Here is an 18,345-nt window from a genome sequence, read left to right as displayed (position 1 = left end):
TGTCGCTTAACTTCAAACTCGGGTAAATCCATTATGCTTTAGGGTTGTGTAAAAATGTATAAAAATATATATAATCTGAAAAATAATCAACCTTATAGTAGAATGTATTTACCCTAGTTTGAAGTTAAGCGACACACATATACAAATTTCTATAAATAAAAACGAAATGAAAACTTGAAAAATAAAAACCCTTTTGGACGCAGTGGACGTATCAAATAACCGATTTTTGTCAGCCTTCTAGCAAATAATACAAAGTTACTTATAGGGGTGATTGTACTCTCAGACAAAGACAGCGAAAGACCTATTCGTAATTCCTTTCTTTGTTTAACAACAAATAAATTTCCTACCTAGGATTATCGATTTCATAGGCAAGATCACTACCCACTAAGCCAAGCCGGTTGTTAAAAATAGAAAATGTATATAAATATTGTCATGAACCTTTGAACCATAGGTTACGGTGACCGCTTTCCATGAACCGACTGTAAAAAAAAAAACCTGTAAAAAGTCACAAAAAGCGCGAAGAAAGGATCAAAAATGACATTGTAAATGTGAATTTAGTCGAAAATTATGTTTTGGCCGACTAGCCGACTAGTCGGCCGACTAATCGGCCACCCAAGCGCCGACTAGTCGGTAGTCCGCCTAGTCGGCCAAATCAATAGTCGGTACATCCCTAATAAAAATATATATTGGGTTGGCACAAAAGTAATGAGACACTTGGTTTACGTTTTATATTTTTTATTATTATTACAATACAAAAAGCTTAGTCGATGATGTAATCATCATTAGCATCTATGACTTCTTGCCAACGATCCGGCAAAGTTTGGATGCCTTTCGCCCAGAACTCTGATGGCTGTGCCTCGAAAAAGTTGTTCAACTCCACCTGTACATCATGGAAATAATTGAATTGTTTACCCCACAAATGTCGTTTCAGGGCTCTAAACAAATGAAAGTCTGATGGTGCGAGGTCTGGAGAATAAGGTGGGTGGGGTATCGTGTCCCAGCCCAAGTTCTGCAGCTGTTGGCGAACTGTAGATGCGACATGAGGTCGAGCGTTATCATGTAGTAAAATTGCAGTGGCTCGTCTTCGTCGTTTTTTCTTGATAGCAGAAGATAGTTCGGTGAGCTGTGTTGAATATTTGTTAGCGTTTACAGTTTCATTGTGTAATAGTTCATGAAACAGCATGCCTTGCGAGTCCCAGAAACAACAAAGCAAAACTTTTAAGCGGTTCTTTTGACTCAGATTCGGTTGAGTTGGTGGCGTTTCTTCTCGAGGCAGCCAAAAAGCACGACGTGTATCGTTCTCATAATAAATCCATAATTCATCTCCCGTAACCAGATCAGTCAAAAACTCTTTACGTCGGGGTCGTCGCAAAAATGATTGACTGATGGCGACACGGACTGCACGACTGGCGTCGGTAAGGATGTGCGGTACCCATCGAGCCAAAACTTTTCGATACCCAAGCTCATGCAGATGGTATTCCACAGCGTGGTGACTGCAGTTAAGTGCTTCCGCTAATTCACGAGTAGTAGCATCAGGATTCGACTAGTTCGCGGCGTAAATCGTCATCATTGAATGCAGGTGGTCGCCTTGAGCGTGACTGACTTTCAAGGCTCCTGTCTCCTGATTTAAAACGGTCAAACCATCTGGACACCGTGGCATGGCTTGTACTTCCAGCGCCCAATGCAGTGTTGATATTGTCAGCCGCAGCCCGCGCACTGTGGCCTAACAAGTACTCGTAAAAGTAAAGTGTTCGAACTTGTTGCTCGTCCATTTTATTTCAATCTAACTAAACCAATCACGAGGGCGGCTTTATATACCCTCACATTAGAAGTACCTAGAATGTTCTACAACATACTAGAATATTATCGAAAACAATTAACTTAAGATAGGAAATGTATAGAGTTTTGTAGAGTGTGTCATTACTTTTGTGCCAACTCAATATAATCTGAAAAAATCAACCTTATAGTAGAATGTATTTACCCTAGTTTGAAGTTAAGCGACACAAATATACAAATTTCTATAAATAAAAACGAAATGAAAACTGATTTTAAATGACTACAGTTTCAATCCCTTGTGGACGCAGTGGACGTATAGAATAACCGATTTTTGTTAGCTTTCAAGCAAATAATACAAATAAATACTTACATATAGGGGTTATTGTTCTCTCAGACAAAGACAGCGAAAAACTTTTACAAACCGATGCCGATTGAATCGACCGGTTCGATTATCGATAATTTCGACTGCCAAAAAAGCCAAATACTGCCGGCATTTGCGCCCGAATACTTCTATAATGAAATGACAATTACCTACGACAACCGCGCATTCCTAACATTACACAACGCGAAACAGTACCATGCGAATTCGATGCCTTCTCGCTTCCTTATTAGGACCCCGACACGACTTTACGCACAGAAAGTACTTTAATTATTTAGCTACGTACTCCTTTACTCAGTTTTAAGTAACGGCGATATCAATTACCTGCCAACAAAAACATCGCGCCGGTAAAAAGTCAAGATGCGATCAATTTTTTGTTTACTTTCCGTAAAAATGTCACCACGACCGTGGTAGGAGCCCACATTTATTGCAACGACGTTCGATTGTTTTATAAATAAAGAGTTCGCAAAAAATACTATCGATCAATCGTGCGAAAGCCAGCCGATGGAACTCGATAAGAAATCGGCTTGAAGAAAATCATACCTTTACTCTCTTTGTTTGAGGCGCAGTTTTCTTTATCGGAATGTTAAGTGCACGGGTTAACATTAAACCTACATAAGCTCGAACGATATCCAACTGCACTGGGTTTTCTACAAGATTCATTTTCCGATGTTTGTAGAGGAATAGTAACGCGTCATATTCGTGCGTTGTGAACGTGAAAGATTCCATACGAGAGCTGTCCAAACATTTTATACTTTCAAATCTGTGTTTATCTGTGGTGATGATCTGAACCTCTTATCTGCGATCAGCTCCCCGGTGTTCCCTTAGATCTCTATTATTATTCCTTCAATATTTTGATGCGGTGTCAAATTATGCCATTGTTTTCCTGGTCTTTATTTGAGATTGAGGGACGGTTGACATATTTATTGATGAGATCGCATATGGATATGATTATAAACGCTATCTGACGTCCAGGCGATAGAAATCGTTATCGTATCTCACTTGATTAGGATCTCATGAAACTCAATCGCAACGTGTGGATTTTATTAAATAACAGAAGAATAAAAGAGTGACCAAAGTTTTAAGCCAAACGCAAGAATAAGACACCCTTAACAATAACTGAAAAAAATCATGATTACTGATTAAAAAAAGAACATAATTTTAAACATTTTATTAAAAAATAGTCTCATACTTCAGAGTCATTTATTTATTCAATATCCTAAATTTGGTAGCGATTATGTATAAGAGAGGTACTTACTCGTACTAGTTGTTTTACATTTCCCTATATGGGCTCACATTTTGGACAACTATAACAAGTTTCACGCAAATTAAAAGTGTGATTCATACATTACAATTCTGAAGACCGACCGAATGTCTTCATTAGCACTAAATCCCACACAAAATAGAACTTTTAAAAGTCTTCGTTAAGATTTAAAGTGCAACGTTGTCTGATTATCACTTACGTCACTTAAATAGTAAAGTGACAGTTTGGCGCCGAACGCGACATAAGCACCATTCGTCACGACGCCGGCGCCCACGGAGTAGAAATCGTGGAAACTGGAAACAAATACATCGGAACAGCCGAAGTAGTCAAAGATATGTGAACGTGTAGCGTACCTACACAGCGTTATACAATAACTAGAGCATGGTATTGTGTAGTGATTTTCAGAGCATGGTCAGTAATTCTAAAGAATTTGACCGTTCTGCTGTTCGTATCATATATCTGATGGCAAATGTTAGCTTGACTTTAGTAAAATTTTTCACGTTATCTCTTCTATTGACAGGTTTAAGGCTAACATGAGTAAAATATTAATTTGAGTTTTTTTGTTTTAAATATGGTATTATGGTATATTAGTACTCACTGGTTCAACAATAGTCTATTCGCTCTCGCACACGACAGCCGGCTCTTCGGACTGTGGTGGATGTTGGCCTCCGACACTAGACTTCACCGTTCGCACCTGTCCTGTGCGATCTGACGTCATTCAGTCGCTTAAAGGTCACACCTGTGTGACCTGTAGGTTTTTCTGGGCCTTATCGATCCATCGGTACCTTCCGAAAGGACGTTTTCCAGTAGATCGTCACAAGTAAGCTCTTTTGGCCGCACAATTCTCTCCCATTATCTCTACATGACCGAGTGAAATGAAATTAATCATTTTACTTTTTTATAGCAAAAAATTTCGTTAAGCAGATAAGTACCAAGTTACAAACTCACTTTGTAGTTAGTTGCCTTGTTGTACACATGTATCTTATTTCCTATACATCAAAACAAAACTGGTCCAACAAAGTTATCAATTAAGCGAAATCGCCTACGCCCCCCATACAACAAACAACTATGTCACATAAATATCTGATACCGCCAAGTGCGCCTACACGTAGCAAAGGTCAATGTGACACTAGATGACGTAGTTTTAGGTTATGTAATCGATAGTCATGCCAAGGGCATGAAAAAGGATAGGTATTTAATAAAGTACTTATGTTTATAACCCAATTTCTCTTTTACCAATGATGAACGATGCAATAGAGAAAAAAAGCTAACGAATTTACTTAGATTTTAGTAATGCATTTGACACCGTTGTCTTTGATGTAGTTTTAGCTATCGTATACCTAATTGTAACCTGTGCTTATAATACTTTGGTTTTGTGATTACCTATTTGAAAGGCGCCGACTGGTCATCGTCGAGGCTACAGTTTTTTTAAGGTGTAAACAGACTGCAGGGGTCCCTCAAAGCAGGTTACTGTCACATCTACTTTTCTTATTGATGGAATAATTTTTAGGGATCTTGACACTACACAACTAATGAACCAGGTGACCTTACCTACTTCCTATCTTCGAAACTATGGTGTCCAATCGCTCAAGAACTTTAGCCTGGATTATCTACTACACTTGAAGCCCTACGTTGTACAGTGCAGCAGTCGCAAGACCTGGATTTGCCTTGTACATTTTTCATTCCAATTTGACCATATCGCAAGTCAAAATTATGAAAAATCGCTTAATCAGAATTGGCTCCTTGCATCAACAATGTTTTCGGCAACATATCTCACATACATTCAAGCAGCTGCGTCTTTTTTCTATCATTTACTTGTATTTATAATTTATCTCGTTTCTACGCGATTAACTGAATTAATTTGTTCGTGAGAGAATTTATTAAGTGTATGTGTTTCCGCTGTAAGTTAATTGTTTAATTTATTCGATATATCAGTGTTATTTACATTTTTGCTATTGACAGTCACATCATGAAATTATTTCGGTACCTGTTTGTTAATAGGTACTCCAACTGAATGCCAATAATTATTTTGCCAAAGAAATGGCAAAACATTTTTTACAAACTTACTGATTCGTTTTTAATAATATTTACCTTGGGCAACCTCTTTTCTCTCTTCCAGTATTTTACCGCACAAGATGTCAGTGTTAACAAATAAAAGCAGAATGGCTTAAGTGCGGAACCTAAATAAACAAAAGAAGCAGATCAGGCTTCGCATCAAATGTCACTATTCCAAAGTGACAAACAGTACATCATCATGTGATGGAGGTGCGTAGTGTATTTGCACGTACCTATATTACATGTATACTAGAAGTATTCTTCTATTTATCCTAGTTAAGAGCGTGCCTGTGTCCTGTATACCTACCTGTATAGATCAATATTTTCAGTATATTGATTAAAATATTGGTTTATGAGCTTTATATTCCGTTTCCATGGGACTGGTTTATAAGCATACTGGGGCAATAGGATTTGCGTCAAATATTAGCTTTAAATACGATGCGTCAGTGTCGAACGTGAACTTTTTGTTTGATGAAACGTCTTATGACACTGGCATATCCGACCCATATCGTATACGTATCATGTTCGAATCGAGCCGTATATCTAAGTGATAGTTAGTCATAATCAATGGTCGGAACACGTCCGTCCGCAGTGCGCGGGATCAACCGCTTGACCCGCCATTTTAATCAACCAACGCTCTGTAGTGCCTTATTACATTTCTGGAATCGCTAATAAGATATTTCTTTAACATTAAATTTGGAGTGCAGGGCCACTAACACCCGCGGTCGTGGCAAGCCGCCACTGAGATGAAGAGATGACATCTGCCAACAAGCTGACGAGAACTGGATGCAATGCTTGACTAACCAACATTATAGCTAACCCCCTTTAAATATACCCCTTAAATTTGGCCTTGTGATCGTCTAGCGTGAATAAGTAGAACCCTTCGATGTGAACCGCGATAACTTAGATCCTTTAATGAGTATCAGCTGTATTTTTGACTAATTTTTAAAATCTTATTTATTTATATTTTAAAGAAGAATAAAGGTTATTGTAGCATAATAATATAGTGTTATAGAAGAGTATTTTATCAGATTTAGGCCTAGAAAGTTATATGTGAGAAAATTAATGACGTAATGAAGAAATTTTAAAATAAAAGTTAGTGAGTGAAACATACATGAAATAAATATTAAAAATTATTTTGGAAAACAACCGCTACGCTCTATTAGTGATCCTGGCTTGGGTACGAACTTGCGTTGCGGAATAGGATCCTTAATCTCAATCAAACTGCTTTATTGAGAGTCCTATGCCAAGCCAGAAGGGCTATCTATCTACTAACTAACCCCCCTTTTATTTTGTTTCTTTTCCCCTAGCTAAACCCCCTTTTCCCCAATACTGCTAATAGACCATAACTTCTCGATCCTTCTAATGTATCATCAAGGCTCCGAGTAGTTGCTACCACTGAGAACGAAGTAAATAAGTCTAGTAACTCCTTGAAGCTTTTGACTTGTCATCAGTGGACGGCGCTCGCATGCCACTGGGCCCTATAACAAACTTATGCTTTTTATTCCAAAGTATAGTTTGTTTCCCTAACCAACTTGATAGAATTTACCTTGAAAAACTAGTTAGCAACACTCACTGGCTCGATGCTACACGAAGAATCAGAAATTGCTACCACAATTATTAATTTCACTCAAATAAATTAAGTAATAAGAGGTTTTATAAATTACCAGTTTTACCACATATATTAAGATAATAAACACCACATTTAAAGTCCATTTAAACCATATAAATAGTAGTAGTTAAATTATTTCTCCACAATACACGTTGACCAATTATAATTTAAGACCAATCATAACAGAACTCTACTTTCATAGAAATAGTGTGTGACTCTACCCTATTCCTATCGTTTTCCCTATTCTAGCATATCTGAAACACAGACCATCACTTACCATAGATCTAATGTTCAGAATATGCACAAGTGTATCCCTACCATAAGCTGTACAGTTCAGCCAGCGAAGCTGAGATAGGCAACCTATAGGCTTGTGTTCTTATCCCCCTCTGCTCTTGCCCGCGGGCTAGGGTAGCAGAGAGTAGATCGCCCTATCCGTGTATATATCCAGTATTCTAGGACACACCAGTACCAGCCACATGAGAGACCCAGCTGCGATCAACTTTACTTAGATGTGGATCGATCACAACCGAAATCCCCAGCGACCAACGCCAGCATGGACTAGAGCACCGAGTAAATAAATATATATAAATATAGGACCCCAGCCTCAAATACTGCCGACTTCAGTGAGCAAGGATTACTCCTAATGCCTTTCGTCAATCATGAAAGTCCTCACTTCCATCTAACAGTTGGACTCTTTGAGACCGGTGAGAAAATACGCTTTTGTAAGTATAGAAAAGCGTCCAAGCCCTCCACTTGGAACAAAAAGACCCCTAAACGCCTCTTATTTGACACCGTAAGGGAAGAAGCGCCTAGCCGGACAACAGTCTGTCACAAACAATGATCTGGCTTATAACTTTCACAAAATAACCCCATAGAAAATTACTAAATTCAATTTTACTAACCAACTAAACAAACGAGTGAAGTTTCCTTTACGTGCTATAATCTAAGCTTAGTTTTGCAAGAATCACTCCCTACAAAACCAAACACAGACCTATCTCCAGGCACCAGCCATACATCGACCCAGTCTTTGTATTGCTTGACGGCACTCATGAAACAAAGCACAGAAAACTTCACTATACACATCAATTTAAATGTAACACTACACTATAAATAGAACACTAAATTAACCCCACAACTGACAGTAAAGCAATTCCACCACAGGTCTAAATTCAACTGTACGACGATATTGTCCCCGCACAATCAAACAGAGACACCATTTCAAAGTTTACAATCACTTAGAATAATTTCCAAGTAAAAACAAACAGAGAAATAATAGCAGAACAACTTCACTCACCAGTAACACACGAAAGCCAGAGACACTGTTAGTCTTCTAGATATTTTAAGAATGACGCACGTCGGCTCGCTCCGACCCTTTTATAGATTCTCTATAAGAGACATAATTGGGACACACCTGGGATATAACTGGGACAAACCTGGGATATAACTGGGACAAACCTGGGATATAACTGGGACAAACCTGGGACTTGGGATATAACTGGGACATACCTGGGATATAACTGGGACAAACCTGGGATATAATTGGGACATACCTGGGATATAACTGGGACTTGGGATATAACTGGGACAAACCTGGGACTTGGGATATAACTGGGACATACCTGGGATATAACTGGGACAAACCTGGGATATAATTGGGACATACCTGGGATATAACTGGGACTTGGGATATAACTGGGACAAAATTGGGACTTGGGATACGATAAGAAAAAAGATCATAACTACTTTGTTTACTAAGCCGTACGCCTTATACATTTAACGTCCATATTCTCTCAGCACGTACGTTTTTGCTTCTCAATAGTAACATCTGCATGATTGCACGTGTTTTAGAGTGAGATGGAGATATCTTTTGTTGATTCCTATTGCGTAATGAAACATTTTATATCGTGGTAAATATAAATATGCAAATATTACTTTATCAAAGGTTTTTAACTAGTTTTGTAAATCAAATTTGAGGTAAAATATCATTTTTGTTTTTAAATGCTACAATAAACACATCCAGAAAGTATACTACAATCATTATGAACTTTTACGACCTATAATTGAAATCAAGATATAATATTGGAACGCTACTCAGTTGACAACTGTCAGTGTCAGTATTTCATCCATGTGAACGTAGTTTGTTGATAAATATGTTTTTCCAACCTGTTTTGCATCGAATAACAGTGAATTTTATGAGTGAAGATGTGACTATACATGTGATAAAGCTTCAAATATATTATTTGTCAAAATATCCAATGAAATCCCAAAGGAAATATGTACCAAAAAGTTGGTCAAGGAAAAGTTGATTCGCCGTAAGTTTTATATGTAATAACGAGTCAATTTCCTCGTCATAGACGCTTGTTCTGTTACAACTCGCCCCCGATTGGATTTCTTTTATAAAATACAAAGTGGTTTGTAAAAAAATCCAATCTCACTTAGCAAAAGAGGCAATAAAATTGAATAAAAGAATAAAAGAAAAATATCTCTAGATCAGTCGGAAATATCCCCCCATTTCTAATCGTGTGGTGTGTATTCCAATACTATGCAACTGCTAGCGACTCAGTTTTGAAATCAGCTCATCTGAATTTCGACAATGAACCATGATAACTCCTTTCCCAGAATCCACGCACCGCCAGGGATATCAGGTTGTGAATCTGATAGGTCCTACTAACCCGTTCTTGCTAGCTCGTTCCCCGGTCGCGGCGAATATTCATTCCATCCACACTGTTGGACCGGAATAATTACCGTAGTAATTTCAACGAGTTCACAATAACTTCCCACGCAATTACGAAGAAACCTTTAGAGCTCTCATTATAAGTCCAGAGCCTTCAATCTCCATTGTCGGAACTCAAACCAATTTCTCTACCTAATCACTCCAGCCACATGTTTTGGCGCATGTCTCATACTTGAATAAAATATACTGACTTAAGATCTGTTTGGATGTGTTTTTTTTTTTTTATAAAACAAACCTTAAATGACATAAGCATGTACCTCAACTCGGTACCATATCATGATCAAATGAAGAAATGATTTGATGATACTAAACTTCACATATTTGAACACATAACAAGGAACCAAATATTGAAAAGAGCCTCGTTCTCACTAGACGATATCGGCCCTTAAATATGTCGATTGTCAAATACATCCCATTCAAGATGAGGTGTGTGTTTTTCGTATGGGTCTTATTACCTTGTGTAGTAGTAATCATAAAAAACTACCCTTGAAATGGGTCGAATCCATTGGATTTTAACCTAACCAATAAGAATTTTATGATTAATGTGTTCCCAAAATTCCCCCCCTTGTTTGTTCCCGCAAATTCCGACCAAACTAGTTTTGACCACTTTCCAGCGCTGTCTGTCTGTATCAATCCACTCATTCCATAAAAAAAATCATTCGAGACACACTTCATTCAGTCATTCATCCCATTCAAAACATTCTTACATCTATAAACATTCATCATCTCTAAATTATTCACACACACACACACAATGTAACCATTCTTACTTCCTCATTCGCTCTTTCACTCGATCTCAACAGAAAGCCAACGCTCTTAAAAGTAATCAAAAATGAAGAATAAAATAACTTAATAACTTCAAAATTCACGTATTCCATTTTACCCCACTCTACCCTGACTCGAAAGCAAAGAAAATTAATTTTATTTATGATAGGTTTCATTTTATACATCTATATTTAATTTTATAAAGTAATTACTAACCGCAAACAAATTTGACAATGTGTGAAAATTGTTTGATGCACATACTAAAAATAAAATGTTCGTACGAAACAAAATATTATATTTTATGTTCACATTTTAACTAGAGTCAATTACTGTAAGTTCACTACCCTACTTTCAATTTTCCTGTCTTTGTTTTTTTTTCCTGCAGTTCATAATAAACGCATAATACAATTTTGCAAAAAAAAAAAAAATAATTGCAGTTTTGAAGTGGTTTTCATATTTTCAATTTTTTCCCGCAAAATATGATGTATCCTTAATTTTGATATGGTTTTGATATTTTTTGTAAAATATAATGTAACATCAAATTTGATGTGGTTTTGATAAAATATATTCCTTTTTTTTTTTCAAACTATCTGCAAAATTTTTATTTTGGTTTTAATTGCCTTATGATAAAATACAAAATGATGTCATAAGTAGGTTCAAAATACTTTTATTTGATTGAATAATAATGTAACAAAATAATAAATTTCTTAAAGCGAGCTTAAACTTGCATTGTCCTCTTCTGTGTTTGTGTCCTCAATATTGTAAAACATGCCCCGACAGTCCTTTGCAACCTCAGACAATCCATTCCTTCTTCATGGCATTCGCAGCTGCAACAAACTTAGAAAATTATTAACAAACACGACAATGGGCTGAGGAACTTGATCATGGTGTCTCTCCTCCTTTTTTCTCCTTCATACTTGGCTAGTTCTATGATGAGTTCTTGAGTAGCTAATGATGATGATTAAATCCTGCTGACCCTCCTCAGAGGCATTTCCACTGGCCCTGGTCCGACACAAGTAGGTAATATTTCAAAGTTTTCCTTTCTCTTCTCAGTCAGCATAATAGCCCAGGACACCATGAAATCTCTTCTGAAGACACGCTGCAGACTTGATCACAATCAGCATAATCACAGAAGATCCAGTCATTTGAACACAGCAAAACTAATCAATATTTTCTTCATCTCCAAAGTCGACTCCTTATTTGTACAATAAATGGCAAGTTTTTGAGGAATACAACCTACTTCAAGTTTTCCAAAAATATCTCTCACTTGAATTGTAAATAATGAAATACCACATTAGTAACATTAACTACTCCCTAAAACTTGTTGTGAAAACCACCTTCATTCAATTTTAAAATAATTTACAAACAAAAAAAAAAAAAGTAACTTTAAATTTTTTTTTTTTTTAAATAATAACCAAAACAATATCGTAAATATAAAAACAAAATAAAATGGGATTTCAAAATAAAATTACAAAAAGATAAGCCACAACATTTTTCGAGATTCGAACCCACACCATCGCATGAGCCTTCCCATACATTAATCCACCCCTAAACTACCTGAGCCACGAATGAGTTAAGGAACCGATCGAATTTAGCCATCAAATAACTAGCGGACGAAGGTATTTTATAAATTCCCAATTATTTTATGTAAAGTTTAAGTTTACTTGAAACATTTTGTTTTACTTAATTCACGAACATGAAATAATATGTAATGAATACTCTTATCACAAATTAAAACTTTTCTAAGATACAAATCACATTTGAAATCTAAAATAATCAATATTGTTGAAATTTGAAGTGTTTTCAGCGCACTATTTCCGTAAAATTGTATGTAATAAGAAGGAATAATATGTACTAAAATGTCATATACAATCAGTTTCTAAAAACCATACCAAAACAATCACTGGTTCGACTAAATACTAGGTAATATTTGTTTGTATTTGTACTCACTTGCTTTGTGCATTTTTCTTGCAGAATTTTAAACACTGATCACCACTATTCACCATTGCACTTCACTGATGCTATATAATAACTATTTTAAACACTTCCTTTTCACACACAATCTGCATTTTTCTTTAGAACAATCGTCAAACACAATTTTCGATCGTAACCAATATGTTACGGCGACACTCTCTTTTGTCCCTTGTGATTGTGAGATAACGCTACAAACCACTTGTACGGATAAAACAAATGCATATTCACTGAATTTGAACTAACTTACATTATTTTCTTTTCACAAATCCGTAATGTATCCAACCTAACCTCAAAATAGCCGGCTTTTGTTTCGCACCGTAGTTAACCCTCATATTTCTCTACGTGTGATAATAAGACATCACTAAAAATCACACGTGCTCCTACACTATCAATTACACTAATTATTTGAAGCTACATAACACTATAATTTCAGTGAAATCGGTTATCTATAAAAATGTAATTACTTCGCGCTTCAAGTTTTGTAAAGAACTGTCATCCTTCATCCTTAACCGTTTTTTTTTTCTTTTACAAATTGTCCTCATGGGCGTATTTTCATTGTAAACACACTAATGTGTTTTGAGTAGTCACAAACATTAAATATAGATAAATTTGAACCAGGTTTGATTTGTGCATATTTCATTATCAACAAAACAATTATTTGATATCATAAATTTAGCCTATCATAATGTTCAAATATTTGACTAGTTATTAGAACTATATAATTGATTTTTTTTTTTCATAATTTAATAAAATCAAACGAAAACTGTCGTGTAAATTTGTCTTAATGCGTAGAAAATCGCGTGTGCGCATCGGTTTACAAAAGTGTGACCAGATTAAAAATATATTGTGAGATTCTTTAAGGATCTAACAGACGGTCGTACCGCACTTGTAAGGGGACATGTGTTAGGCCCTATTTACAAAATACCGTTCAGAATCTACACAACTTGAATAGTTTGATATGATTTAAGCAATAGAAAATTAAATTAACAAAATCTTTTGTATTTAAATACATCTATTGTATTTATGTTACTATAATGAAATATTTATGCTGGTTTTCATAAAAGGAAAAGTGAAGAAAATTTTTTTTAGATGGCAACACCGGACAATATCTTTTGTCAAAAATTGCATGACGTCTCATCATTTAATACGGATTTCCGAACGTATTGTTTAGATTACATTTTTTTTTTTACAAATGTGTCATATATTGCCGCGGTTTTCACAATATGTGACAATGACAATGACATTTATCTGACAGGGGAGGTTTTTTTGACATTTTGTCTTTTTCGTTAAGCTAGGTTAAGTACCGGTGGTGTTTTTTATAGATAATATCATGTAAAACGTTTAAAAGACTGGAAAAATGAAATTAATATTAGATATTTGTGTTATTTATACCCAACGCAACAAGTGATTGGTGAACAAACCTGGCGAAATCCAGCCTAGTTCAGTGGACGTAACTAAACATGGATACATAACCTTCAAGCAAAGGTAAGCTCTTGTTTTATTCTTCAATGTGTCATCAAACAAGTCATTGTTTCGAAAACCTACAAAATATATCTGTAATCTCTAACGTATAAGTTGAAATTGGCTTTCTTTATCGCAAAATGTTTCTTATTTCTTTGTTCTGTCGTCAGACAAGTTACTGATTAGTAAATTTCCCACATTACTTTCTGACTTTCACATTCCCTAAGAGGATCTAAATGTACGTGAAATAGGCCTAACTAACAAAATATATTTGTTACTTTCAATGAGGTTTACATGGTTGTTCGATTTTTCAGTTTCAACATCTAATTGGAATTTCTCTGGAAAGTTTACAATGTCCGATATTTCTACACATCTGCCACAAATTTATGGAAATCAATATTTATAGAAACTGAACATACCTTGGTTAAACGGTAAGCATTAAAAATATGTTCGACTAATTTATTTGATCTAGGCTACCTAACTGTTCTTGGAAATTGTAACGTTGTTTCCGTACCAACATATAAACTTCTCAATTATTTTTCTGAAGCGCTGGCTTATGGGCTATGGAAAATAATATTTGTAGGACCTCAAACGAATGTCATGGCATTTAAAAATAAGCATTGAATCTTGTCCAAACTTTAATTTTGTATTTTTCAAAGATAAAACTTGACGTCTGATACTTAAATAAAATTATGTAGACTAAAAATCCAGACTTAGCATAGATTTTATTTCTGCTATATTGAGTTTAAATAGTGTATGTATCAATTTTCAGTATATGAAATGGATTATCATCATTGAAGAACATCAACCAGCTGTCGGCAACATGCAGGTTGACTGAGGAATCCCCAGTGCGTGGTCACGGACCGTTCCCCATATATCTACTGACTTCATATAAATGAAAGGTACTTATATTTTATAATAGCTCGTACTATTTATTAAATTTAAAAGTTAATAGCTCATGGCATTAATATTATATTTAGATAATTTAGGCGAAGTATAGCGATGGCAATAAGCGATGAAGTGAAAATTTAACTTAAATGAGTTTATCCTAATTTTATTGGCTAAGAAAACTTATTGCTAACTCATTTATGTCCTAGCTCATGTAGATATGAACTGCTAGGCAGGGGTTCTCAAACTTTTTAATATTTTTTTTCTTTTTGTAAATTTTGCTGTATGCATTGTTTTTTCTGACACAATATTTCTCATGGGCGTGTCTTAGTTCCAAAAATTAAGCGACGCGCCCCCGTGAGTAGATAAGTGAAATAATATTATTCCTATTTGGCAGAACCCCACTCTAAACAATACCCTTTTCTTACTCTTTCTATATGAATATTTCTAATGTCTGACTATTTCCTTTCAGTGTACTAAAGGCTCACTGATCTACACTACCAGCTCATGCTCAACGTTACTGAACAACAAAGTAATCCGACAATCAGACTGGACCCGGTCATGTTAGGTAAGTTTACATACTTAATGCGTACCACATACTACATACTTTTTCTGAACCTCAGTGAAATATGGTTTTATAATGATAATAGTGCTTATTATCTATGCCTACTTAACAGGAATATTACAAATTTCAATCAATTTTCATGAAATTATTTAAGCAATTGTGACAATGATCAAGCAGTGGTGGAGTTAGGGTATGGCGAGGTACGACCTCCCAGATGCTGGTAATGCTAATATTTCGTAGGATATGTTTGACATGGTTGTAATGAAGTACAGTATGTTGGCATACTCCTGACTTGTGTAATATTGTATAAAAGCTGTGTACACAATCTACCGAACATAATGATTGTATGGTTTTACACTTACTATTTTAGACTAGCCTACAGCTTATCATGTGAGGTAACGAACTCATGTCATATGGAGCTATTAAAAATCTTATTTATACATACATACTTATTTGTATTACTACAGTAAAAATATATACGTATAGAAAGTTGAAATTCGTACAGTGGATTTAATTTATTGAAATAATTGGCAGATATAGGCTATGGTGACCTCTCACCATCAAGAGGGACGTATGCTTGTTTACTACGGATGTAATATGAAAATATATGATGACTTATAAGCTAATGAACTAAAATTAGTCCTAATATGATTTATACCTATATCTTAACAGACAGAAACCTATTCTTCTCACGGCTGCACTACAGTGACAATATTTGGTACAAACCGTACAAACAATATGCCAAATTATTGTATGATGTATGAAATCCTGTGAGCCAATTTGTAGATTATAGAGTTACAACTGAAATGCAAACAAGCCATCCATCGAAGGATGTACTTGTCATAATACCACATGCGTGTAGCTATTCAGCATTCATAGAAAAATGGCGGGACGCCCCATATAATATTGTACTTCAGCGCGACAATGAATAATCGCGCCCCCATAGCCATTAGACTAGAGCCTATCTTCTTGTATTACTAGGTCTTAAATCTAGGGCTTAGGTATCCTAGGTTATCTGAGATAATATAGTCTTACACCTAGATTATGATAACGACCTACTTACTGTCCTAACTAGTAGTTATCCTGCCTATAAATGAAATTCTGTATAACAGACGTCTTCCAGGAACATACATAACATCAGAGAGTGTTCATGGACTATATAAGACAGCATCGAAGCTATCCGATCTCCAATGTAAAGCGCAAACGTGATGTAAAGCTTTCAAAATAGCCCTGAAGATGGCAGAACCTGCTATGAAAATGTACTAGGCCGATAGAGCACAATTTGTTTTGACATGAAATTCTATTGCTATTATACATAGTGTACACACTTATGTTTCCAATTCCGATTACTAGGTGGGAAACTCTTCTAAACTACTACAGCTCCGCGCCTTCTTTTATTTTAGGTACATGAATATTTTTTCTATAAGTACCTAGTATTTTACGTACTAGCCCCGCCTATACAACAGCCATAAAACATACATTAAGACACAGAATAAATAATAGTACTACGCACAGGCGCAAGGGAACGTCAAGATGCGCCAATGCCAACAATTGCTACGTAGCAATGCAACCAAATGGCCTAATCGGGACGATGTTTAGTTCAACCACTACGATTATGAGTTAATTTTCTGGAAATAGATTTTGTCTAGGTTTACTACGCTATTTTAATTTTTATTTTTTTATTTTTCAGGTACCAAAGGAAAACGAAAATATCATTGGTTCTATACTGATGCATGACTTCGCTCGGAACGCGGCAAGAATTAACAATGGAAGAAAATACTACAGACGTGTTTATTAACGATAAAGTTATTTTTGTTTTTATGAAATAGCGATTGAATAAAAATATTAGGTATATGAGTTTTATTTAGAGATGAAATAAGTCAAGAAATACAGCACACCCACTCGTTTTCACAACAACAAATGTAGCCTGGTAAGGCTAATTCCTATTATTTATTTATAAACCTTGGTATCCAAGATGTGTTCTACAGAGCACATCTTAGATCCCTTGGGCACGGAACCAAATGTAACTAAACCTCCGCTCACCTTACTTATCTACTTACTTACTTGACTAACCAACATTATAGCTAACCCCCCTTTAAATATACCCCTTAAATTTGGCCTTGTGATCGTCTAGCGTGAATAAGTAGAACCCTTCGATGTGAACCGCGATAACTTAGATCCTTTAATGAGTATCAGCTGTATTTTTGACTAATTTTTAAAATCTTATTTATTTATATTTTAAAGAAGAATAAAGGTTATTGTAGCATAATAATATAGTGTTATAGAAGAGTATTTTATCAGATTTAGGCCTAGAAAGTTATATGTGAGAAAATTAATGACGTAATGAAGAAATTTTAAAATAAAAGTTAGTGAGTGAAACATACATGAAATAAATATTAAAAATTATTTTGGAAAACAACCGCTACGCTCTATTAGTGATCCTGGCTTGGGTACGAACTTGCGTTGCGGAATAGGATCCTTAATCTCAATCAAACTGCTTTATTGAGAGTCCTATGCCAAGCCAGAAGGGCTATCTATCTACTAACTAACCCCCCTTTTATTTTGTTTCTTTTCCCTAGCTAAACCCCCTTTTCCCCAATACTGCTAATAGACCATAACTTCTCGATCCTTCTAATGTATCATCAAGGCTCCGAGTAGTTGCTACCACTGAGAACGAAGTAAATAAGTCTAGTAACTCCTTGAAGCTTTTGACTTGTCATCAGTGGACGGCGCTCGCATGCCACTGGGCCCTATAACAAACTTATGCTTTTTATTCCAAAGTATAGTTTGTTTCCCTAACCAACTTGATAGAATTTACCTTGAAAAACTAGTTAGCAACACTCACTGGCTCGATGCTACACGAAGAATCAGA

The 18,345-nt window shown here is 35.6% G+C and overlaps 1 protein-coding gene and 1 long non-coding RNA gene across 4 annotated transcripts in view; one reads left to right on the top strand and one right to left on the bottom strand.

Moving 5' to 3' along the window:
• The window catches only part of LOC125229653 (serum response factor homolog), a 359,536-nt gene that overhangs the window by 269,862 nt on the left and 71,329 nt on the right, over nucleotides 1–18,345 (bottom strand). The gene's annotated exons all lie outside the window — the stretch shown is intronic.
• Nucleotides 13,852–17,360, top strand: LOC125229654. 2 transcript variants are annotated; one of them, XR_007177435.1, is made up of 5 exons: nucleotides 13,852–14,044; nucleotides 14,335–14,451; nucleotides 14,793–14,922; nucleotides 15,381–15,476; nucleotides 17,164–17,360. It is a non-coding gene; the product is annotated as an uncharacterized LOC125229654 (long non-coding RNA). The 2 variants fall into 2 exon arrangements; XR_007177434.1 differs by lacking the exon at nucleotides 13,852–14,044 and having other exon boundaries at nucleotides 14,232–14,451.

Source organism: Leguminivora glycinivorella, chromosome 9 (genome assembly GCF_023078275.1).
Source record: "Leguminivora glycinivorella isolate SPB_JAAS2020 chromosome 9, LegGlyc_1.1, whole genome shotgun sequence".
NCBI lineage: Eukaryota > Metazoa > Arthropoda > Insecta > Lepidoptera > Tortricidae > Leguminivora > Leguminivora glycinivorella.
Note: the sequence above shows the minus strand (reverse complement) of the source record. Positions and strands in the feature narration are given on the sequence as shown.